Source organism: Lissotriton helveticus, chromosome 7, assembly GCF_964261635.1.
Source record: "Lissotriton helveticus chromosome 7, aLisHel1.1, whole genome shotgun sequence".
In the NCBI taxonomy this organism is placed as follows: domain Eukaryota; kingdom Metazoa; phylum Chordata; class Amphibia; order Caudata; family Salamandridae; genus Lissotriton; species Lissotriton helveticus.
In genome coordinates this window covers 694,496,543-694,512,853 of record NC_136068.1, presented here as the reverse complement: position 1 = coordinate 694,512,853, position 16,311 = coordinate 694,496,543, and positions in this window count along the sequence as shown.

Below are 16,311 nucleotides of genomic sequence, written 5' to 3'. Positions count from 1 at the left end.
CATACGGAAGTGCCCTTAAACAGTAACTTTGTAACTCTTACGTTCCCCATTATAAGTCATGGGTAACTCGCGACTGTGTTTAGACACTGCACGAGTCTCCCATGGGCCTCTTACTTCCTAACCTTTGGTTGTTTAGTGTAGCCCCAGCGATTCCCTAGGCCCAAGGCCTACTCTCTGTTTCTGTCGTGGTTCTTATACACTTACTTAGTATATGGTTTGTGAGGCCCCTAGGGCAAAACTGTATTTGTGCAACTTATCATATGCTAATTGAGTAACTTGTGATGTACTTTTACCTCTGACCTCATAAAGAGTGCAGAGGGGTTGTGTTTAGAATAAATACATATATATTTGATATATACCTTGTGTGGTGTCCTTTCATTTGGTATTCAAGGGATTATAATTGGTAAAACAGCTTGCTTCACATGCTCTCTGAAGTCTTAGCCTATGACTGCTGGTCCATGCTACCACTAGGATAGCTTGTCTATAAGGTTGATTTTACAACCACCATCAATAAGGGTCGTTTAGACAGGTGCAAGGGGCCCACTAGAATAGTGGACATCATATGCCAGGCTAACTTCGCACATTGGTGTGCAGCAGATGGGATAAGAGCGTGCTGTTGTTTTACCATATAATCTTAAGATATCATTTCAAAGAACACATTAAGGTACCTGTAGGTACATATTAATCAGGTTCTTATAATACTTTAAGTTCTACTGAACTTAGAAGTTGTAGGTGACAAGGGCTTAGCACACCCTGACTACAGCTCCTAAAGAGGTTCTAGTAGATAACATTTAGTGTAGGTAGGTGCACACACCACACCTCACTTGAAAATGTCCTTGGATGCAGGGCTTAGTGAGCCTCTGCAAGAAGTTGACCCTCCCAGGGCACCTTCTAAATATGACACATTCACTTTTCATGAACTGAGAAGTCTGTGTACAGCTAGAAAGCTGAGACAAGGACAGAGTCCAACCTTTAACCACCTAGTAGACATTTTAGTGGAGTATGGTGTAGAAAAGGCATCTAACCCCAGTCAGCTAGGCAGTACAGAGGGGGGCCATCCCTCAACAGAAGATCCCACTGGTGAGAACCAAAGGGAGTCTGATGATGATGTGGATGCTAACCAGGCAGAAGTCCGTGAACTGAACCAGGTTAACCTAGGAATCCTTGGAACTGGAGGAGGAAGAATCCAATCCAGGCCCCCAAGTAGGCCTAACCCTTAGCACTGAAGAGGAAGGTCACTCTCCAGTGAGTCCAACCACTCTGATGACTCAGTAGGGTCCCATGCCTCAGCTCTGGCAAGAATGTCTTCACCCCAGATAAGAGAGCATAAGGCTAGGATGAGGGAATCCAAGCTTAGATTCAAGAGGCAAGAAGTTGCCCTTGCAAAAGGGACCCTGGCTCTTGAGAGAGAGAGAAAAGTGTGTGGGCTAGAGCCCATTGGTGGCAGCACAGTACCTAGAGATAGGGAAAGGTCTTATGACCATAAAAACCTAAGCAAAATTGTCCCTCCCTACAAGAGTGGGGATGACATCCACAAGTGGATAGCGGCTTTGGAGAGGGCCTGCAGAGTACAGCAGGTACCCCAGAGTAGGTGGGCAGCAATCTTATGTCTCTCCTTTTCAGATAAAGGAAGAGACGAGCTCCTGACTGTTAATGAACAGGATGCTGACAACTACTATGTCCTGAAGACTGCTCTGATGGATGGGTTTGGCTTAACAACTGAGCAGTATAGGTTGCTGTTCAGAGATACCCAAAAGACACAGACTGAGGACTGGACTGACTTTGTAGATTGTGCTACTAAGGCTCTGGAAGGCTGGTTACTGGGCAGTAAGGTCAATGACTATACATGATTGTATAATTTGATTATGAGAGAACAGATTCTTAATAATTGTCAGAACCAGTTATTGCATCAACACCTGATTAACTCTGATATGACCTCTCCCCAAGAATTGGGTAAGAAGGCAGACAAATGGGTCAGAACCAGGGTGAAGCAAAAGGTACCGAACCAGGGTGGTGATCAGAAGAAGCAAGACCAAAAGGGTGCGGAGAAAGCCAAAGACCAGAAGTCTTCGCTAGGTCCCCAAAAAGCTTCTAATGAGGGGGGTTCTAAGAAATCCAAAATGAAAGAAGGTCCAAAGAAACCATGGTGCAATTTTTGTAAGGTTAATACTCACGGGTCCAGTGATTGCACCAAAAAGGAGGCATCTCCAGCCACCATTACCCCTAAGGCAACTGTTCCCCCTAGTACAGCTAATAGTGGTGGTTCTCAACAGAAGGGTGCAGTAGGGTTGACCCTCGGAACTGAGGTGGATTCTGGCCTAGTCAGAATACCAACTCAAGCTGTTCTTGTCTGTAATGTGGACATGGCTATGTCCTCTACTGTGAGCCCCAGTAACTTGGGCAAGTACAGACACACTCCTTTAATTAATAACAAAGTGGCTCAGGCCTACAGGGACACATGTGCTAGTGTCACAATGGTGACACCCAGCTTTGTGGACCCTGGACAGATAATACTAGGTGACAATTACCTAGTGACCAATGCAAACAATGTCACTACCACCCATAGTATGGCAATTGTTAATTTCTCCTGGGGAGGGGTAACTGGCCTCAAAAGAGTTGTTGTTAGTTCAGACCTCCCTGTAGAATGTTTGCTTGGCAATGACCTTGAATCTTCGGTCTGGTCTGAAGTGGAGTATAGGACTCATGCAGAGATGTTAGGTATATCAGCACATGTCCTTGCTGTGACCAGGTCACAGGTCAAAAATTGCAACACTGAACAGGCCCTGGATCCTGAAATGATGGACCAGTTGCCTACCAGGAGGAGAAGCAGTAGGGTTAAGGCAATGCCTTTCCCCTTGCCTCAGAGTGAGGATTAGCCTCCCAAGGAAGCTGATTGTGAGACCCAAGAAAGAACTGTCCTAGAGAGCTTGAGCCTGATCAGGTTGAGTTTCTTGGGACAGGGGGACCTTCAAGGGCAGATCTGAGGCAGGCGCAGCTGGACTGCCCTTCTCTTGAACCCCTCAGACAGCAAGCTTCTGCTGAGGCTGCTGGGAATGCTAATGAAACCCATAGAGTGTATTGGGATGAAGAGCTACTGTATTCAGAGGCTAGAGAGCCCAAGCCTGGTGCTTCCAGGAGGTTGGTCATACCTTTGGCATTCAGGGGATTCCTTCTTACATTAGCCCATGATATTCCCCTTGCAGGATATCTTGACCAGAACAAGACATGGGACAGGCTTGTCCCTCACTTTCACTTGCCCCACATGTCAGAAGACACCAAGGAGTTTTGTCGCTCCTGTGTCACCTGAAAAGCCAGTGACAAATCAGGTGGCACCACAAAGCCCCCCTAATACCACTACCTGTGGTGGGGGTTCCCTTTGAAAGAGTAGAGATTGACATTGTTGGACCAATGGATCCCCAAAGAGCCTCTGGGCACAGGTTTATTCTGGTGGTAGTGGATCATGCCACCAGATACCCAGAAGCTATTCCCCCAAGGACAACAACAGCCCCTGTTGTGGCAAGAGCCCTCCTGGGAGTTTTCTCAAGAGTGGGTTTTCCAAAGGAGGTTGTCTCAGACAGAGGTGCAAAGTTTATGTCTGGATATTTGACTGCTATGTGGAAAGAGTGTGGAGTGAACTACAAGTTCACCACACCCTACCTTCCACAGTGCAATGGTCTAGTTGAGAGATTCAACAAGACCTTAAAGGGCATTATTAAGGGTTTACCTTAAAAGATTAGGCGAAGATGGGACATCCTACTGCCCTGCCTTTTGTTTGCTTACAGAGAGGTCCCACAGAAGGGGGTTGGCTACAGCCCTTTTGAACTTCTGTTTGGGCACCCTGTAAGAGGACCCCTTTGTCTGGTGAAGGAAGGATGGGAGTTACCTCTCAAAGCTCCAAAGCAAGACATTGTGGATTATGTACTTGGTCTCCGCTCCAGGATGGCTGAGTATATGAAGAAGGCATCCAAAAACCTTTAGGCTAGCCAGGAACTCCAAAAAGCCTGGCATGACCAGAAGGCTGTGCTGACTGTTTACCAGCCAGGCCAGAAAGTGTGAGTGTTGGAGCCAGTGGCACCAGCAGCACTCCAAGACAAATGATCTGGACCCCACACTATTGTTGGGCAGAAGGGAGAGGTAACCTATTTGGTTGATCTTGGAACTCCCAGGAGCCCCCACAGGGTGCTTCATGTCAACAGAATGAAACCATATGTTGACAGGGCTGACATGGGCTTGCTCATGGCTACTGATGGAGGACAGGAGGTAGAGAGTGACCCTCTCCCAGACCTGCTCTCTCAGAACCCTGATGATTGGTCAGTTTATGGTGTAGCCTTGGCAGGCAGCCTCACTGATCAGCAGCAGAAGGACTGCAGACAAGTTCTGCAGGCCTATAGACATATGTTTTCACTGACTCCAAGTCAGACTACCTGGTGCACTCATGAGGTGGACACTGGGGACAGTCTGCCAGTTAAAAGTAAGATTTACCGGCAACCTGATCATGTCAGGGACTGTATCAGGACAGAGATCCAAAAGATGTAGGTGTTGGGAGTCATTGAGCCCTCAGAGAGCCCTTGGACCAGTCAAGTAGTCCTAATGCCTAAACCTCACACCCAAGATGGTAAGAGAGAGATGAGTTTTTGCGTGGATTACAGAGGCCTCAATGCTGTCACTAGGACAGATGCCCACACAATACCAAGAGCAGATGAGATCATTGACAGATTGTCTTCTGCCAAGTTTTTGAGTACATTTGACTTAACAGCTGGCTACTGGCAGATCAGAACAGCTGATGATGCAAAAGCCAAAACAGCATTTTCAACCCCAGGAGGTCATTATCAACTTGTGGTAATGCCCTTTGGTCTGAAGAATGCACCTGCCACATTTCAAAGGTTGGTGAACCAAGTTCTCTCAGATCTGGATGACTTCTGTGCAGCTTATTAAGAATGTTTTGGAGGCCCTGCAAAAGGCAGGCCTAACTATCAAGGCTACCAGGTGCCAGATAGGGCAGAGCAAGGTTGTGTACCTGGGCCACCTGGTAGGTGGAGGTCAGGTTCAACCATTGGAGAGAAAGATCCAGACCATAAAGGACTGGACTGCTCCCAGCACCCAGGCACAGGTCAGAGCCTTCTTGGGCCTGACTGGGTACTACAGGAAGGTTGTCAAAAGTTATGGGTCCATTGTGACACCTCTCAATGACTTAACTTCAAAGAAAATGCCAAAGAAAGTTCAGTGGACAGTAAGCTGTCAAACGGCATTTGATGACCTGAAGCAGGCCATGTGCACTGCACCTATTCTGCAAAGTCCAGACTACTCCAAAGAATTCATTGTTCAAACAGATGCTTCTGAATTGGGTGTGGGTGCTGTTCTTTCACAACTCTATAAAGATGGTCAAGACCAACCAATAGCTTTTATTAGCAGAAGGCTGACCCCTAGAGAGAAACGTTGGTCAGCTATTGAGAGGAAGGCCTTTGCTGTGGTTTGGGCCCTGAAGAAGCTGAGGCCATACTTGTTTGGTACTCACTTCAAGATTCAGACAGACCACAAGCCCCTCTTGTGGCTAAATCAGAAGAAGGGTGAAAATCCCAAACTGCTTAGGTGGTCCATTTCCCTACGGGGGATGGACTTTACAGTGGAACATAGACCTGGGACTGACCATGCCAATGCAGATGGACTCTCCAGATATTTCCACTTAGAACATGAAGACTCAACTGGGCAAGAAAGGTTAATTTAATGTCCCTACGTTTGGGGGGGGGGGGTGTTGTGTAGGAAAGTAGGGTCTGCTTCCTACGGTCACCCCCACTTTTTTGCTGTAATTGTTTTGGTTTTTCGACTTTAGTGTGGCTGTGGGCCTGCTAATCAGACCCACAGCCCAGCTGTTCTCTCTCTAAAGTGATACCATGTACTTTAGGTACATACCTGATTGGGTATTGGGTCACCTCTGTGAGCCCCTGTATAGTGTACCATAGGTACCCAGGGCATGGATGTATCCAAGGCCTACCAGGGGCTGCAGCATGCATTATGCCACCCCTGGCTGGCCATCCAAACTGACACCACAGGCTGATCACTCAGCTTGGGTAAGGTGATGTAATCACCCCTTACTTAGATATAGTATACCTATATCTACCCATATATATAGACACATATGCACCTATAAGTCACTCCTCTAGTAGGCCTCGACAATCCTGGAGGCAGGGTGCTTGGTTTTATGTGAGAGGGTGCCCTAGCATGAGCTGAGCCTGGAGTTCTGGACTTTTTGGTTCCGTCCAGAGGTGTCAGGGACAACACCCGAAGACCCCGGAGTTCAACCTGTCTCGGTGCACAAACAAACAGAAACACGGGCTTCTCGATGGTGGCGTCAAAGACCAAAGGTTTATTACTGCAGGGACACAGAAGTCACAGAAACTGCACACGGGCAGTGTCTAGGAGCCTGTTCAATTTGTACAAAGAGGGTTGTTCCTTATATACCAAATATTCTGCTCGGGGCAAATTCTTTACATGTTACCACAGTTCTAAACATTCGTGTCTTAAACAATAAATATTTGGCGTTTGCACAGGAATCGTCAACAGTATCTGATGTCAAAACATTACGAATGAGGGGTTCCCACTAGTCCATCATAATCCCATGTCAATTCTTCATTCAAGACCCGGACCGCCTCATCGTAAATTTCGTTACCTCCCCCTAATAAAGGCCCAGAAGGAAAGGAGCAGAGCCAGGTGTGGAAGATAGAAAGACAGGATAAGAGATGTTTGTGGGTCGTAAATGGGCACGGTTACCAGCTTCGGCCGCCTAATCATGATCAGGCCAACGAACACAAGAACCAGTATAGCAGGACTGGCCTCAGGCTGGGGAGGCAGTTCTTGCCGAGTCATGCTGCTACAGCGTTGCTGGCCTAAGGTGCACGTGTCACTCGCAAGGTGAATCGCCGGCTAAAGCCTACGTGTCCTTAAATGAAAAAGAGGTCATTGCGTGTCCATTGACTATGTGAGGGCAAGGAATACAAAATGTCTGCCGTAATCTAAGATGGATGCCATGGGTAGAACAGAAATGTGTTTGTAACTGGAGTGCTCTTGCTCGTAGCATAGCGAAAACATCAGGATATACTAAATGGATCATTTGCGGTTCACTGATACCGAAATTATGTATTTACGACAATGTTTACAAACACGAGTAAAATCGTCACGGAACCTCAGACCCTCCTTTTGCCCTTACATAGGCAATTACTCAGTCTATGTCAGAGTCAGAGTCTAATTCTATGCTCATTAGGTCAGTGACATGTTGTTGTATCATCATCCTGTCTCGTGCCTTTTCTCCTAATGCAGGTGGTTTTCTGAAACAGGTTGCAGCACAGAGACTACACAGAGCGGGACCACATTGGATAATAAGACAGCACGAGAACAGAAATACTAGGATGACACCAATGACCATCAGAACCTTCCATCCCCACGCTGATACCAGAGTCCAAAACCACTCCATGAAGGACCAGTTTCCCTTATCTACGTGTATAGAGTCGGAAATCTTGTGTAGCTTAGAGATTGCTTCATAGACTGTTGGAGCATTATTTGGAATAAAGACACAGCAGCTCGATTGGATCATTCTGCATACCCCACCTCGATCTGCAAGTATTACGTCTAGAACCATACGGTTCTGCAACGTCATGAGACGATCCGCCTGAAGCTCAGCTGTTAAGTTACTAAGGGCACCAGCAGTTTCTGTAATAGTAGATTCAACTACCCGTGTTAGTTGACGTAGATTTCTACTATTGGCCATAGGCCCCCAAAATGGAAGGAAACCTTTGAAAAAGTCTCCAGCTTCTTGACCAGCGGTATCTTCCTTGCTGAAGACACCTCTTGCTACTCTGGTCTTGTGATAATCTGAAGAAGCAGTGTATGTCGGGGGTAATAATCGAGCAATATAACATGAACCTGAAAAGTCAGCAGGCAGCCATGTATATGCTCTGTCCTGACAGATGAAGTAGGTACCCCTAGCAGTCAGGAAGGCAGGGGAGGAGTTAGACGGAAATACGTAAGTCTCAACGCACTCACTCCTCCCTAGTTGAGCTCTCAGATTTCTCCCATTTCCTTGCAAACAGACCTGACCTCGGTGAGGCACGACCCAAACTGAAGTGGAGCTTTTACGCTTGCTTTCTCCCAAACTAAGGCGATACTCTGTAGAGTTCCAACTCAAATACACCCGTAATTCATCTCTAGGGTAAGATGGAGTATTATTGACGTCTTTAATCATGTCAATAATTCCCTGGACTAAAGCTTTGTTGGCTGAGTTGTATTTAGTGGACCGTGGTGGACGCGGAGGATAGGTCTCAAGGGCATATGAAAAAATGGTCTGAAAGGCCTGAAATGATCCATTGTAGCTAAAAGGCAAGACTAGATAGGGAATGCCTTTATCCATAGTGTGAGGTATCAAGCCACACACCCAGCAGTCTGTAGTATTAACTACCAGTTGGTGTTGATGCAAGAGTTGTACAAATGTATTGTTAATAAATTCTGAGCGTCGAGCTTGTTCGTGTTCAGGAAATGAGTGAAAAGAATGCATAGAAGAAACCGTAGAAGTAGTAGGATCAAGGGGAGGTACTGTAGTTACTGGCATAAAAATCAAATGTACACCAAAGACGATTCCACCCACCAACGTTATCAAAACAATTAAAAATGTAACTGCACATTGCATTAGAAAGCATTTGCTGTGAAGTATTCTGTACAGTCTATTTCTGCGAACATAAATTACATTTTCTCGTTGCAGCTCAGGAAGCTCCATCTTCTACGACCGTTCGCGACCACTGATGATGTGTACGTAGATGAAAATGCCTCTATCAGCCCTGGGAGCTCCCAGAACTAACAGAAAGATCGACCTTGTGTCTGACCCCCGCAGATTCAACTAGGCACACAGCCACGACCCTACGGCTACCCAGACGGCAAGGCAATTTTAAAACAAAAAGAAACAATACAAAGTATTTAGCAAACTTCCTGGCTGGAGGCAATGTATAGAAAATTCAAATCTGAAAATAGGCAGTTTCCTGCTTTATTTGTCCATATTGCGAGGTCGCAAGTTGTATCTCAGTTTTGCAGGAGCTGTCTGATCTGGAAACAATGTATTTTCAGCCGACGTTGCAATGTTCACGTTTTCAGATGACAAATGTTCTTTTGGTGCAGATGGCAAATGTTCGTTGGGTGTGGATGACAAATGTTCAGGGTTCAAAAGAGCAGTTTCAAGAGGAGAGTCAGAATTTGGTGAATCAGTGATCAGTTCTGCATCGCTGAAAGGTATGAACCTGGGGACTTGTTCCGTTTCAGAGGCACCGATTCCTTTCTTTACCCAGTTGTCGTAAGGAAGTGGCAGAGGCACACGTTTGACATGTGTCGTATGGATCCAGTTCTTCCTTCCGGCCACACGAATAGCAGTTCTCGTTGCTAGTAGGACTTGGAAAGGGCCAATGAATCTGGGCTGAAGATTTTTCGTTCTTGCAAAATTTTTGATGACCACCTGATCACCCGGTTTCAGCTGATGGCCTGGACTCTCCGGTGGCTTTGGCAATGCATCGAAAACCTGTTGGTGAATAAGACTCAATTTAGCAGTCAAGTCGAAAAGGTAATCAATTAACATTGGGTATTCCAGCTGCTTGAATTCTTTTGGTCTAGGTACCCCCCAAACATTTGCAGGACGACCAAAAACTATTTCATAAGGACTAAGCCCTACTCTAGAATGTACGGTTGCTCTTGTTGATAGCAAAGCCAACGGCAATGCGTCTGGCCAGGACAAACCCGTGGATGCTTGTATCTTAGCAAGTTTCAGTTTAAGGGTGCCATTGTAACCCTCGACTAAACCCGCGGACTGGGGATGATTCGCACTATGAAACTTCTGTCTAATCCCTAGGCCGGCACACACACTCTGCATAACTTTCCCTACGAACTCACTTCCGTTATCTGACCATACAATCCGTGGCATTCCGTATCTGGGGAAGTATTCTTTAAGAAGAATTTTGGCAGTGGATAAGGCAGTATTGTCCTTTAGCGGGTATGCTTCGATCCATCTGGAGAAAGCACAAACTACCACTAGGACGTATTTCAGGTTATTACAACGATCCATGTGAATGAAGTCTAGCTGGATCACTTCAAAGGGGCAGGAAGGAGGAGCGAAGTGACCTGCAGGTGTGGGGATTCCCTTGCCAGGATTATGCATCAAGCATACCATACAATTTCTCACCACTCTCTCTGCACACTTACTAATTCCATCATTCTTCCAGACCGGAGCCAACATCTTACAAATCCCTTTTGAACTGATGTGCGCTGTTGCATGTGCCATCGTCACTACTGCAAGCACATACGCATCAGGCAACATCCAACACTGTTGTTCCGACAAGTCAATCCAACACCCACTCGAGTCCAATTTACCCGTGCTCTCTCTCCATGCAAGTTTTTCCTCCTCAGTCGCCTCTTTCTGAATTTCCTTCACGCTTTCCACTGTGTCTTCACACATTCCAGACTCAGAAATCCATCTTGCAGACGTTGCAACATACATTCTACTCATCATATTTCTAGCTGTCTGTTTTGCAGTCTCATCGGCAAAAGCATTCCCACGACCAACATCATCTGTGATTGCTTTATGAGCACTGCATTTCACAATCGCAACTTCAGTCGGCAAGGTTAGAGATTCCAACAAGTCATTAACTAGCTGACCATGTTGAATCTTAGTCCCATGGGACGTAATGAAACCTCTCTCTTTCCACAAACGGCCAAAACTATGGGCCACGCCGAACGCGTACTGACTATCTGTGAACACATTCACTCTCTTTCCCTTAGCTAAAACGCACGCTCTTGTTAGCGCGATCAATTCTGCAGCCTGGGCAGAATTCTGACTCACTCTCGCAGTCTCCACAATCGTACTCAAAGTCGTTACTGCATAAGCAGCAGTCACATCACCATTCTCCAATTTGAAGCAAGACCCATCAACATACAGCGTGCCATCTGGATCTGATAACGGAGTGTTTTTTAGATCAATACGTCCTTTGGTTTCTTCTTCAGTTTTGAAACAACAGTCGTGTGGTTCGGAATCGCTCGACTCTTGGCTAGTCGGCAACAATGTTGCTGGATTCAATACATTGCATCTTTTGATCTGAATATAACAGTGTCAGTTCATAACCTGATAATCTAGCACTGGTAAGGTGTTGCGTCTTGGTTCGGTTCATGAGTGTATCCACCGCATGAGGAACCATAACCACTAGCATATTGTTCATTACTAAACCAGCAGATTGTCGAATGGAAGCTGCAGCTGCGGCTGTAGCTCTCAAGCAACTAGGCAACGCTCTAGCTACTGGATCTAATGTTGATGAAAAATACGCACAAGGGCGTTGTTTATCACCAAATTTCTGCGTCAAAACACTCAATGCACAACCTTCTCTCTCGTGGACATAGAGCGTGAATGGCTTACTGTAGTCGGGTGTACCCAATACAGGTGCTGAACACAGTGCATTTCGTAATTCAGAAAAACTCTGCTGACATTCTGCGGACCATGGTACCGGACTCGGAACACCTTTCCCAGTCAAGGCTACCAATGGTTTTGCTAAAAGAGAAAAATTTGGGATCCATTGCCTACAATATGAGGTAATACCTAAAAAGGCACGTACTTCTCTCTGCGTGCTAGGAACATTCATCTGTGTAATTGCTTTTATTCTCTCTGGGGTCAACTTCCTTCCCTCCTTTGACAAGAGATGACCTAGGTAGGTCACTTCTTGGCAGCAGTATTGCATTTTTGAAGGTGACACCTTGTGATTCAAATTTGACAAGTGATGCAATAAAGAAATCGTAGCTGTTTTGCAAGTTTCCTTGTCATCAGCAGCCACTAGAAGATCATCGACATATTGTATTAAAGCAGAACCAAGAGGAAGTACGAAGGAATCTAACTGGCTTTTTAATGCTTGACTGTAAATGGATGGGCTTTCACAATAGCCTTGTGGAGCGCGTTTAAACCTGAAGCTTCGTCCTCCTAGAGAGAAACCGAAGATATCTCTGCTTTCTTCGGCTATCGGAATGCTGAAAAAGGCATTTTTCAAGTCGACAACCGAAAACCATGCTGCTGTAGCAGGAATCAACGTTAACAATGCAGTAATGTCTGGAACCACAGGAAACTGTGGGATCACAATTTTATTAACCTCTCTGAGATCAATTACAAACCTATATACTGGAGGTTTTGTAGGGTCAGTTCGTTTCAAAATAGGCAGTACAGGACTATTACAGACATTACCTCTAGTTTCTTCTATAACGTCTTTCTCAATCAGATCATGCACTATCAGTAGGAGCGCACGCTCACCTTCACTAGAGATTCTGTATTGTGGAATTCGTGGAAGTTTGACATTTGCTTTCAAAGTTACTACATAGGGTGGAATTTCCAATAGACCTACATCATTAGGACCAGTCGCCCAAAGAGTATCAGGGAGTGAACGCAGCTCTGGTGGGAGCGCATCCATCGACAAGTACATCGGAGAGATTATTCTTTTACCCAACGTAAGCTGTACTCCTTCTGGAGAACAGTATAATGTCGCGTACAGGCGTTTTAACAAGTCTAAACCAAGCAGATTTTCATTACAACCTGTCGTCAAAATCAGGGGTGCTTTCAATTGACAGGGTCCAACTGAAATAGACAAAGGACCAGAAACAGGGTTATGAACAGGGGCGCCCGAAAAACCTACTGAAACGTTTGTTGAGCCAGACAAAGGTGCGCCAGGGAGTTTCGCATGTATGATAGAACTTTTTGCTGCACCAGTATCCAACAGAAACGGTTCGACTATACCTGATGTTGCTACTGCGACATAAGGCCCACTTTGATCTACTGGAACTGATACTACTCCCTCTCTTTGTCCATGGCTGTCCTAGTACTCACTTTGCTGACCTTCCTCACTAGCTTCATAATAGTCTTCAACATGATATTGTGGAGACCTATTCTGTTGGGCAGATTGTCCATTTCGCTGGTCGAAATAATTAGAAGGGCGATCACTCGTCTGCGGAGGCATAGCACCTCGTCCTCGACCTCTAGAGTTTTGCATAGAACTACCACGACCTCTCTGAGCTGCCGCAGCATTATTTTGTGCCCGAACTGGACACTCATTTTTGTAATGACCTTCCACTTTGCAATAAGCACATTGATTCCATTGGTATTGTGGTCTTTGAAAATTATATTCCATTCTTTGATATGACCCTTGCTGCATATTAGTCTGATTCGTGCGAGGCGGATAAGCTTGCTGTAAAAGTACTTTAGTTTTTAAATCTTTCGTCTTTTTATCTGATTTTTCCTTCTCTTCTTTATCCCTATTTTCATAGTACTGGGCAGTCGCAAGTATTTGCGCAGTCGTAGAGACAGCCCACGCACTTTCAGAATTCTTTAATTTACCACTAAGTTCTGGCAACAGATTGTGCACAAATTTATCAACAAATAATCTCTGGCCTCCTTCTGTGCTCATATCCTGACCACTATGATCCACGAAAGTCTCCTCGAATCTTGTGAAAAAGTCTGAGACGCTTTCGTCTTTCTTCTGTTTGCACGCGGACAATTTGTCCCAGTTAACGCGCAATGCTGGCATCAAGGTTTTCATTAAATCGATTATTCTACCAGGCAAATTAGCAATTAGGGGTTCTGGTTTGGAACCACCTATTTGTTGACCATCCGCTGCAATTATAGCTGCCCAGTCACCACCTAGGGCAACTGGATGATTCTCTTTACGAATTTTAGCCCAAATTGGTTGCGGTACTACATTACCAAATAGCAGATCTATGTCAGCAAGATTCAATACACAAGCGTCAACCGTTTGAGCCAACTCTTTGTAGTACCCTGCAGGATTTTTACGTGGATCTGGCAAGGCCTGTTTCACTGCTAATACTTCAGCTCGCTTCCATGGAATATGTATCCATACTCTCTGGAATTGGGCCGGAGCGGCTGCAATACCAAGGTTTACATTAGCTTGCACAGCTTCACGCCAAATTGGTGGAACCTCTCTCATTGGGTATTGACGATTTTGTTTCCTACTGCGTTTCTCTAACTCTCTCGGTGAACGAAGGGATGAGTCGGTCCTATAACTTAGAACCAGTTCCATCGCTTCTTTTATATTTTGTCCAACTATCATACCTGCAGCAAACTCTTTCTGAACATTAATTAATTCTTCTAGATTTGATTCAGTGTCATCCTCTTCCAATTCCTCACGTAGAAGGAAACACATTTCGTCGAACACATATCGTTGTGTCGGTTCATTCCATTGCATAAATGTATCTAATACATCTTGTACATTATATCTTCCAACTTTTGAAACCCATCTAAGAGCAGTGGAATCTAATATTCCTCGCTCTTCAGTACTGGGAAGCTGACTACGCCTCTGTACAGAGTCAGAGGTAGGAGTCTTAATCAGAGTTTTATAGAAGGGAGATAGAATATTGGAGACAGAATCAGTGATTCTCCGACGAACAGAAAGCGGAGTCATAATATTAGCAGAAGCAGTAAATAGAGTAGCAGTTGGAACAGATAGATTAGGAACAGTAGGAGTAGCAGGAAAAATAGCTTGTGAAGTAGCAGGTGTGAGCGACACAGGCATAGGTAAAGAAGCCGGCAACCCTAGAAGAGGGGTTGTCGAAGGAACATTAATATTGACCACAGGAGGTACAGGAACTTGATTCAGGGGAGCGGGAACACCAGGTTGTCCAGCAACCGGTAATTGAACATTCGGTATAGGTGGAGCCGTAGCACCCTGTGCATACGGTGGGGGTGATCGTAACAAGTAAGACAACAGGGGATCCTTTTCAGGGTCCTCTACTATCTTAGCCGTACTCGATGGCAAAGCAGGATAGCACTTGTCTATCGCTAAATTACGCTCTCTATTGGCCACCTCCATCGCTTTCTCAGACTCGTTGAGTTGCAGCTGCCTAGCAGACTGTTCTAAAGTCAACTCTTGCTCTTTCTGTTCTTTCTTCAACTTTTTAATTTCTCTCTGTTTAGATTCTTTTCGCCAATAACGGAAAGAATCAAACATTGCCGGCCGGGCTTTCTTCTTAAACAACCTTCTTTCTAGATTATCGAGAACTTCAGGTTCAAAACTACCATGTAGTGGCCAACTAAGGACACCATCTTTCTCTGTGAAGCGGATCCATACCTCGTTATAAGAGATAGGGCCCACACCAAATTTGCAATATAGATCATAAAGGGGAGTTCCAATCGGAGGAACCAAACACGAGTCTTCCAACTGGGAATCACTGTTGCAACTAAAACAAGACAACATACAATTTTTCCGACTTACCATTTTATAATCCGGAACACAAAACAAACAAGACACAAACAGAAAAGATGCGCACTCGAACCAAGAACTTAGGCCTACCAGAACTGACAAATGTATCGATACCTGAACTGAACAGAATGATTATCGTAACCAGAATAACCAGTGATAATCTTACAGAACTGAACTGAACTGAGAACTAAAAGGATTATTCAAACAGGAGCAACCCTCACAAAATACTTAACTGAGGTACTGAAGACGTCACCAAGGAGAAACCCGTCACGTCTCGCCGTACTAAGGACTGCACCTCGGGTCCAAGACAGGGCGACGGTCAAGGCAACGGACCACTGCAGCCGTCTGAACGGGAACCCTCGCGGAAGAGAACGTCGGGGCCACTTTTGCGATATGCCGGGATCGATGAAGTGGGGCGCCTCCCTCTGAAATCTTCACACGAAGCTCCTCGAACTCTTCAGGCTTTTGGACCGGTACCGAATGACGTCGCCCCACGTTGGGCGCCAATTGGAGTTCTGGACTTTTTGGTTCCGTCCAGAGGTGTCAGGGACAACACCCGAAGACCCCGGAGTTCAACCTGTCTCGGTGCACAAACAAACAGAAACACGGGCTTCTCGATGGTGGCGTCAAAGACCAAAGGTTTATTACTGCAGGGACACAGAAGTCACAGAAACTGCACACGGGCAGTGTCTAGGAGCCTGTTCAATTTGTACAAAGAGGGTTGTTCCTTATATACCAAATATTCTGCTCGGGGCAAATTCTTTACATGTTACCACAGTTCTAAACATTTGTGTCTTAAACAATAAATATTTGGCGTTTGCACAGGAATCGTCAACAGTATCTGATGTCAAAACATTACGAATGAGGGGTTCCCACTAGTCCATCATAATCCCATGTCAATTCTTCATTCAAGACCCGGACCGCCTCATCGTAAATTTCGTTACCTCCCCCTAATAAAGGCCCAGAAGGAAAGGAGCAGAGCCAGGTGTGGAAGATAGAAAGACAGGATAAGAGATGTTTGTGGGTCGTAAATGGGCACGGT